Below are 9,424 nucleotides of genomic sequence, written 5' to 3'. Positions count from 1 at the left end.
TCCTGGTTGCTCCTTCCCCTTGGCATTCTCCTCATCCTCCTCCCTTCCCCACCCGCCTCCCAACCAATCCTCAGGCCCCTCTCCCATTCGGTGGACAAGTGGCCAATTGTCTCTGGGATCTTGGTGTCCCTCAGGAGCAGCCAGATCCAGGCCAGATGAGGATGCCATAGGCATTAAACAGTGGGTCTGTGTGAGGCCTGCTGGGGCTGCTTAGTGCAGCCAGGGGGCAAGGGAGGTCAGGGGAGGCAGGCTGGGGGAGGGGCTCCATGTGGGAGCAAAGTGTTCAGGCAATGGGGTAGGAAATGCAGATTAGTACTGGTGCCAACTCCAGAATGCAGCAGGTTCTGCAGACAGCAGCATAAAGTAGCAGGGCTCTGAAGACAGGGGCAGGGCCCTAGATCACAAAGCTGCTAACTCCCCTAACATCTCCTGAATCGTCCCTGCTTCCCACTGCTACTGCTCCCACCTTCCTTCTGGTCCCCGTCATCTCGCCCCTGAACTATTGCTACCACCTCCTGAAGGACGAGCTGCCTTTGTGAATTCTTGGAAGTGCTACAACAATCAGATTACTTGCCTACTTAAAACCTGGGCAGAATGCATAAGCTTATTTTTGTTGCGTGCACCCCTCTGGTAGCCTGGTGAAGCCTGTGGACTTCTTCCTATGATGATGTTTTATTTTATTTTATTTTTGAGATGGAGCCTCACTGTCACCCAGGCTGGAGGGCAGTAACACGATCTCGGTTCACTGCAACCTCCACTTCCCGGGTTCAAGCAGTTTTTGTGCCTCAGCCTCCCAAGTAGCTGGGATTACAGGCATGCGCCACCACACCTAGTAATTTTTGTATTTTTAGTAGAGAAGGGCTTTCTCCATGTTGACCAGGCTGGTCTCCAACTCCTGACCTCAAGTGATCTGCCCTCCTCAGCCTCCTAAACTGCTGGGATTACAGGCATGGCCACCACGCCTAGCCCCTAGGGTGATGTTTTAAATGTATAAAATAAAATATACTGAGCTGGGTGCGGTGGCTCACGCCTGTAATCCCAGTGCTTTGGGAGGCTGAGGTGGGCAGATCAGTTGAGGTCAAAAGTTCGAGACCAGCCTGGCCAAGATGACAAAACCCCATCTCTACTAAAATTACAAAAAAAAGTAGCCAGGCATGGTAGTGGTTGCCTGTAGTCCCAGCTACTTGGGAGGCTGAGGCACGAGAATTGTTTGTACCTGGGAGGGGGAGGTTACAGTGAGCTGATATAATACTACTGCACGCCAGCCTGGGCGACAAAGTGAGATGCTGCCTCAAAAAAAAAAAAAAAAAAATATATATATATATATACACACACACACGTATATATGTACTCACATATGTATATAACGTACTATACATATGTATACACATATGTATATAATGTATTATAAAGGCAACCAAGTATGTTAAAACACAATGATCAATATATTTCTTAAAAATAAAATTTGTGACCGGGTGCGGTGGCTCACGCCTATAATCCCAACACTTTGGGAGGCCAAGGTGGGCCAATCACTTGAGGTCAGGAGTCTGAGACCAGCCTGGCCAATGTGGTGAAACCCCATCTCTACTAAAAATACAAAAATTAGCCAAGCAAGTGGCGGGCACCTGTCATCCCAGCTACTCGGGAGGCTGAGGCAGGAGGAATTGCTTGAACCCGGGAGGTGGAGGTTGCAGTGAGTCGAGATCGCACCATTGCACTCCAGCCTGGGCAACAAGAGCGAAACTGCATCTCAAAATGAATAAAATAAAATTTGCAAATAGTAATATATGAGCTTTTTTTTTTTTTGAGACAGAATATCTCTCTGTCCCCCAGGCTGGAGTGCAATGGCACTATCTTGGCTCACTGCAACCTCTGTCTCCCGGGTTCAACTGATTCTAGTGCCTCAGCCTCCAAAGACATATGCACTTTTTAATAAACACCTCCTATGATAAGTTACAGCGGTGGGTCTCCTAACTGACATAATTTTGAGACAAAATTTTGAACTATCTGCCACCATGTTCATGGGATAGGAAAAGAACTGTGATATCTGTTGGTGAGAGAGTCTCGGGTACTGCTAATAGTACTTTGGTTTGTTGTCTACATTTGTTTTAAAAGGCAATGCTGGCCAGGCACAGTGGCTCATGCCTGCAATCCCAGCACTTTGGGAGGCCAAAGTGGGCAGATCACTTGAGGTCAGGAGTTCGAGACCAGCCTGGACAACATGGCGAAACCCTGTCTCTACTAAAAATACAAAAATTAACTGGGTATGATGGCTCACAACTGTAATCCCAGCTACTCAGGAGGTTGAGGCAGGAGAATCACTTGAATCCGGGAGGCAGAGGTTGCAGTGAGCTGAGATCACACCACTGCACTCCAGCCTGGGCAACAGAGCAAGACTCTATCACATTAAAAAAAAAAAAAGTATGAATATGAGGCATTGTAAATGGTTGCCCAAAGACATTGGCAGGGTCAGCATGGCATTGTCATCCCTACATGCAAAGTGCAATTGTCCCCACTGACCATTTCTTCTTATCCTCAAAGATCCTGTCTTTATTAAGGGTGACCAGCAAAGGAACTGAGCTGGAAGAGACCAGCAGGGAGAGGTTGCAATCTCCAAAGAGCTACCCCAAGCAACCCAGGAAGCTGCTCACCACAGGACAGAAAGACAAGGGAGGTATTCCCAAAGGGCTGCTGGGCATGCCCAGTAACCCCAAAATGGGTGGGAGAGGGTGGGCCAGCAGGTGGAGGATTCTCAGCACAGAAGGAAACCAGAAGACTTCAGGGAAGCTGGAGGAGGTCATGGGAGAGGGGAGTGGTGACCTCATATATATGAGGTGAGGGGAGAATGCTCAGGTAGTGAGGAGAGCCGTGGACTCTGGGCACGGGTCACCCTGGGTACCTCGAGCAAGTTACTTCACCTCTCTGAAACTCAGTTTCCTTATCTGTAAAATGGGCTAATCATCCCCCATGGTGTCATTGCAATCATTAAATGGGATAATGAAAATGATGAAATGCTTTATTTATCTGCACTATCTTATGTAGTGTGTATTAAATATCTAGCACATAGTGAACACAGCAAAAGCACCTTATTATTATTGCAAAATTTTTTAAGTTTCTTCAATTTGCTTACCCTTTCCACTTGGCTTTTCCTCTTTTATCTCCCTCATCAATCAGCGCTGTGCTATAACCCCAAACCTCCCTGCCCAAGGTGCCTGTAGAGTCTTCCAGCCCAGAACAACCTAGGGGAGGATGAGGTGGAGGTGTGGAGTGTGTGTGTGTGGTGTGTGTGTTGGGGTTCCTTTGAGCCATCAGAACTTGTATAGAAGTCTGGGTGGGTATGTGCATGATGCATTTTCTCTGAGGAAACAGTCATAGATTCTCAAAGTAGTGACCAAAACAAATAAAGGCTAGGATCCACAGAAGTAAAATGTTAGATCTTAATGCAATAGTCCTTCCTCGGTCTGAAAAGAGGTCTTAGCGAGAGGGCAATGTTTAACACCGAGAAATGGCTCTCACATGATGGAATTTCAGGAATCAATGACTGTTGGGGAGAAAGGTTTAGGGGTAGGTACCATAAATCGCACCCTGCTGTGTCACTCTAAAAATGACCCAGTTTAAGGAATAGCTTTGGATGACCTCTAAATTGGTTCAGAATGAGGGCCTCTTTTGTTACTAAATTATTTTTCCTGGCCATAGAAATTTTAGACGTTGGCAAATCGCAATAAAATTCTGATATTACCATTTCCGTTTTTAAGAAAAAGTCTTTGAAATGGCAACAGAGACTTATCTGAAATCTTCAAACGTAAATAATTCAGAATGAGGACACGTTTCTCGATAATGGGCTTTCAGAGCAAAGGATATGTAGCTTTGCTATTAAGAGTCACTGAAACCCTGCCAAGGCAACATTTACCTAACTTAATTATCGCCACTTAGCCACATCTCTCTCCTCAATGCCTGGCTAATTCTTGCAACCTCAAATATCGTACATTGTATTTACACATTCTACTTTTCACTATTCTTTTAATTGTGGTAAAAAGTATATAATAAAATTTACCCCCTTAGCTATTTTGAGTGTACAGTACAGTAATGTTATCAGTATGCACACTGTTCTGCAGTAACTCTTTAGAACATTTTCAATTTGCAAAACTGAAATGTTATGCCCATTGAACAACTCCCCTTTCCCCTCCCCCTCCCACCATGGCCACCACCATTCATTCTACTTTCTGTTTCTAACAGTTTGACTTCTTCAGATACCGCAGATAAGTGGAATCATGTAGTATTTATCTTTTTGTGAACAGCTTATTTCATTTGGTATAATGTCCTCAAGGTTCGTCTATGTTGCAGCATGCAACGGGATCACTTTTTTTTTCTTAAGACTGAGTAGGCCGGGTGTGGTGGCTCATGCCTGTAATCCCAGCATTTTGGGAGGCCGAGGTAGGCGAATCACTTGAGGTCAGGAGTTGGAGACCAGGCTGGCCAACATGGTGAAACCCATCTCTACTAAAAATACAAAAATTAGCCGGGCGTGGTGGCATGTTCCTGTAATACTGGCTACTCAGGAGTCTGAGGCAGAAGAATCACTTGAACCCGGGAGGTGGAGGTTGCATTGAGCTGAGATCATGCCACCTCACGAGACTCCATCTCAAAAAAAAAAAAAAAAAAAGACTGAATAATACTTCATTGTATGCATATACCATTTTCACTATTTTTAAAAAACATCCTTGTTGCTCTGTTCTGTGATTTATTTTGTTCAGTGATGTTTCTCCTAGTATAAAACGTGAAGCTTGCTTTATCATGTACATTAAATTTACCACTCAGAAACCTTTCTAACTGAATAAATGGAGAATTTGTAGACATGAAAATTTAACAGATACATTTCTTTCAGAGGTTCTGAAAACAAGTCAGTGGGCACAGTGGCTCACGTCTGTAATCCCAGCACTTTAGGAGACTTAGGTGGGTGGATCACCTGAGGTCAGGAATTGAGACCAGCCTGGTCAACATAGTGAAAGCCTGTCTCCACTGAAAATACAAAAATTAGCTAGGCGTGGTGGCGCATGCCTGTAGTCCCAGCTACTTAGGAGGCTGTGGCACGAGAATCACTTGAACCCAGGAGGCAGAGGTCGCAGTCAGCTGAATCTCACTAGTGCACTCCAGCCCGGGCGACAGAGGGAGACTGTGTCTCAAACAAAACAAAACAACAACAGAAAGAAAACAAAAAACAAAAAGAAAAAAAAAAGAAAATTTAACAGATATTTCCCCAAGTTTCCAAATGATCCATTGGAAATAGGGCAAGTTTATAAAATAATTGATAATCTTTCATAATATAAGTGATTTTATAAGGCATTTCATATCATCTGTCTTTTAAGCAATGTGACAAGAACAAAAATAAAAATAGAACCTGTTGACCTTTTCAGTTGACAGCTACAGAGCTTTTTATTTATGGAAATAAGGTTTTCAAGTAATGATGATATTGAATCACTTTACGCTCTTAATGGCTTTTTATATAACTCCTTTGATCAGATCCGATTTGCAGAGCGGGACTATTTTCCTCTGAAATTCTTTTTTTTTTTTTTTTTGAGACGAAGTCTCACTCTTTCGCCCAGGCCAGACTGCAGTGGAGCTATCTCGGCTCACTGCAAGCGCCGCCTCCCGGGTTCACGCCATTCTCCTGCCTCAGCCTCCAGAGTAGCTGGGACTACAGGCGCCTGCCACCACGCCCGGCTAATTTTTTGTATTTTTAGTAGAGACGGGGTTTCACCATGTTAGCCAGGGTGGTCTCGATCTCCTGACCTCATGATCCGCCCGCCTCGGCCTCCCAAGGTGCTGGGATTACAGGAGTGAGCCACCGCGCCCGGCCTGAAATTCTTAAACAGAATATAAAACAATGTAAACAAAAATGTTACAAAACAGAAATAAAAACAGCATTTGTGTTGGATTACCAAGTGTTCATTTTACCAAGAGGATAATCCCTTTACCTAATTGAAATAAGGAAGAAACAAAGGTGGGTGTGAACCTTTTATGGAGAGATCCTGGAAGCATGACCTTGGCCAAAACAACTGATGGCTCAGCCAATCTCTGGAGATGAGACCTGCAGAAGTTTCATTATTTGTTGCTGTCAAGGTGAAGCTCAACTCCATCCTGTGGATGAAGAGTCAAACTCTGTAGAGTATTTGAAAAGATTTATTCTGAGCCAAATATGAGTGACCATGGCCCATGACACAGCCCCAGGAGATCTTGAGAACATGTGTCCAGCGTTATCAGAGTACAGCTTGTTTTTATGCATTTTAGGTTATAGGTGAATTCGAAGATTTTCTGATTGGTAGCTGGTTGAGTTTATCTAAAGACCTGAAATCCGTAGGAGGGAGTGTCTGGGTTAAGATAAGGGGTTGTAAAGACCAAGGTTCTTATTATGCAGGTGAAGCCTTCAGGTAGCAGGCTTCAGAGAGAATAGATTATAAATGTTCGTTATCCAACTTACAAAGGTGCCAGACGACCCCGGGAGTGCGGGGAGCGCTCCTGCAGGAGCATTTCAAAATAGGCCAAATGAATATATTTTGGGGTAAAATACTTTGATTTCTCTCAGGGCCTGCTGTCATGATTCTTATTGCTACAAAGAGTCTGTTCTGTCAGTCTTAAGGTCTCTGTTTTTTGGGTTTTTTGTTTTTTTTTTTAATTGAGATGGAGTCTCGCTCTATCATCCAGGCTGGAGTGCAATGGTGCCATCTCGGCTCACTGCAACCTCTGCCTCCCGGGTTCAAGCAATTCTAATGCCTCAGCCTGCTGAGTAGCTGCAATTACAGACATAAGCCACTACGCCCAGCTAATTTTTGTAGTTTTAGTAGAGACAGGGTTTCACCATGTTCGCCAGGTTGGGCCTTTAGGTCTCTGTTTTAATATTAATGCTGGTCAGCTGTGCCTGAATTCCAAAGGGAGGAAGTTATAAGGAGGCATGTCGGCTGGGCGCTTTGGATCACACCTGTAATCCCAGTGCTATGGGAGGCCAAGGTGGGCAGATCAGTTGATGTCAGGAGCTTGAGGCCAGCCTGGCCAACATGGTGAAACCCCATCTCTATTAAATATACAAAAAATTAGCCGGGCGTGGTGGCTCATGCCTGTAGTCCCAGCTACTTGGGAGGCCGAGACATGAGAATTGCTTGAACCCAGGAGGCAGAGGTTGCAGTGGGTTGAGAATGTGCCACTGCACTCCAGCCTGGGTGACAGAGTGCGATGCCCTCTCAAAAAAAAAAAAAAAAAAAAAAAAAAAAAGGAGCCATGTCCAACCACCCATTTCATCATGGCCTGAACTAGTGTTTTGTGTTTACTTGAGAATGCCCTTGGTCAAGAGGAAGGGTCCATTTGCTTGCTTGGGAGGGGCTTAGAATTTTATTGTTGGTTTACATTCCTCAGAGCTGATTGCCTTCCAAAAGGTTGCACTCTGAAATTATTATCAACCCTGATCAATAATCATAATACTAAGAACTACACGTATGCTATTGGAATGGATTTATATATCAGCCCTGTAGGAAAATATATATCTCACATCACCTCATTCCCATTTACCCACTTTTCCCTTTTCCAATCTTAAGGCTCGTGTTGTCTAAATATTCGATAGTTTCAGCACAGTTTACATTTTATAAAAGCCCCCACTGGCTGCTGTGCAGAGAGCAGGTGTCTGCCCCTGATCTACAGAAGGTGTTGATCCAACTATCCGGCTGGGGCAGGGGAGTTGGAGAGGGGAGTGGGGAGATGGGGAGGGGAGGGGAAGTTGGGGGAGGGGAAGCACATTCAACTGGGATGGAGACAAAGGAGAGAGGCAGGAGGAGGGAGAATGAAGAGCTGGGGAAGGAGCTTTGGAAAAATACAGGAAAGCAAAGGATGGGGCGACAGAAAGAGAGGATGAGGAGTCAGTCAGCACCACATGGAGAGCAAGAAGGAAGAAGGGGACAGGAAATGCAGAAACAGAGTGGAAGGACAAAGAAACTACAACATACAGAGGCTTCGAATAAAAATCAATTCATCTCAAAGTGTTCAGCGTTTCATGAGGCTGTGAGACCGAAATAGGAAGAGGCCCTTTATTTTCTTAGGAAGAGAACACAGACCGGAGGTGGGAGAGGAATGGTAGGGAATTTTCCAAACAAAGAGAGGGCCTGTGGCCTCTCAAACTGCCCCCACCCCATGCTCACTGAAGCGTTCACACTGCAGCCCTGAACTCTTCACAAAGAGGGTGAACTCCATCCAGAGAGGGGGGATCCGGAACCCATGCTTGGTTTCCATCCCAGCTGAGGGCTGGAGAATGAGACTGCAGAGCTAGGGTTCAGGCCACAGCCTGGGGGACAGGGTAGGCAGGAGGCCAGCAAGGCTTAGAGAAGTTGGATATGTTGGGTTGGGTGAGAGGCCTGGTGCTGGGAGTGGGTTGTCTACAGAGAAGCGCCCCCAGGGCCTTGTCCAGGATGATCCTTGGCCAGGGGGGTCCTGAGGGGACTGGCACTGCACACCTCAGGGATGCAGTATCAGGAAATCTGGGGCTCCCCAGCTTCCTGCTCTGGTCTTCTCTGGACACGCTCGTGTTGCCATAAGGAGAGACAGAAACATCAGCAAAATCAGATCAATGCTTCCAACTGTATCCCTAACCCCCTCCATTCCAGCCAGATTTGGAGACAGTACAGATACCCCCCTCCCCAAGTAAAGTGTCTCTTGACACCTTGGGGTTCAGGCCACAGACTGGGTACAGGGTGGGTAGGAGGTGAGAAATGACTCCCCTTCTTCTCGATGGAAAGAAAAGGCCTTGGCCAGGGGACAGTGCTCAGGGACTCTGGCCACTCCAGTACCTGCCCCTACAGAGGCCAGAGAAGGGCAGGGCCAGCCCCTGGTACAGAGCGCTGAAAGGAGGTTCCCCCTCCAACTTCTGACTGGTGCTGGTTGAAAGACTGAACAAACTAACCCACTGAGCTTTTTTCCTCACTGCAAAGTGGGTCGAATGACAGGGCCTGCTTATGATGCATGGAAGGGATGCAGTACTTCCTGGGGTTTACGAGAGCTCAGAGAATGGCAGCAAGGCGAGTTAGAAACATCCCGGGCACCTGTTTTTAACAAATTCATTCACTCCTTCATTGCACACATGGTTATTGAGTGTCTGCTATGTATGTAACAGGCACTGTGGATACATCATTACACAAGACAGATTCTCCATCTCCCCAGCAGACATTTCCGTGTTTGTGTGTGTGTGTGTGTGTGTGTGTGTGTGTGTGTGTGTGTGTGTGTGTGGTGGGGAGAGGGCACAATACAGAGTAAACAATAAATAAAGTTATATAATATAGCAGAGGGAATTTAGTACTAGGAAGGACATAAAGCCAACGAGGGAGATAAGGTGGGGAGGGTGGAATTTTAAATCGGCTGGAGCATATGTATGAAAGTGGGCCGGGCG

The sequence above is a fragment of the Gorilla gorilla genome, chromosome 5 (assembly GCF_029281585.2).
Source record: "Gorilla gorilla gorilla isolate KB3781 chromosome 5, NHGRI_mGorGor1-v2.1_pri, whole genome shotgun sequence".
In the NCBI taxonomy this organism is placed as follows: domain Eukaryota; kingdom Metazoa; phylum Chordata; class Mammalia; order Primates; family Hominidae; genus Gorilla; species Gorilla gorilla.
Note: the sequence above shows the minus strand (reverse complement) of the source record.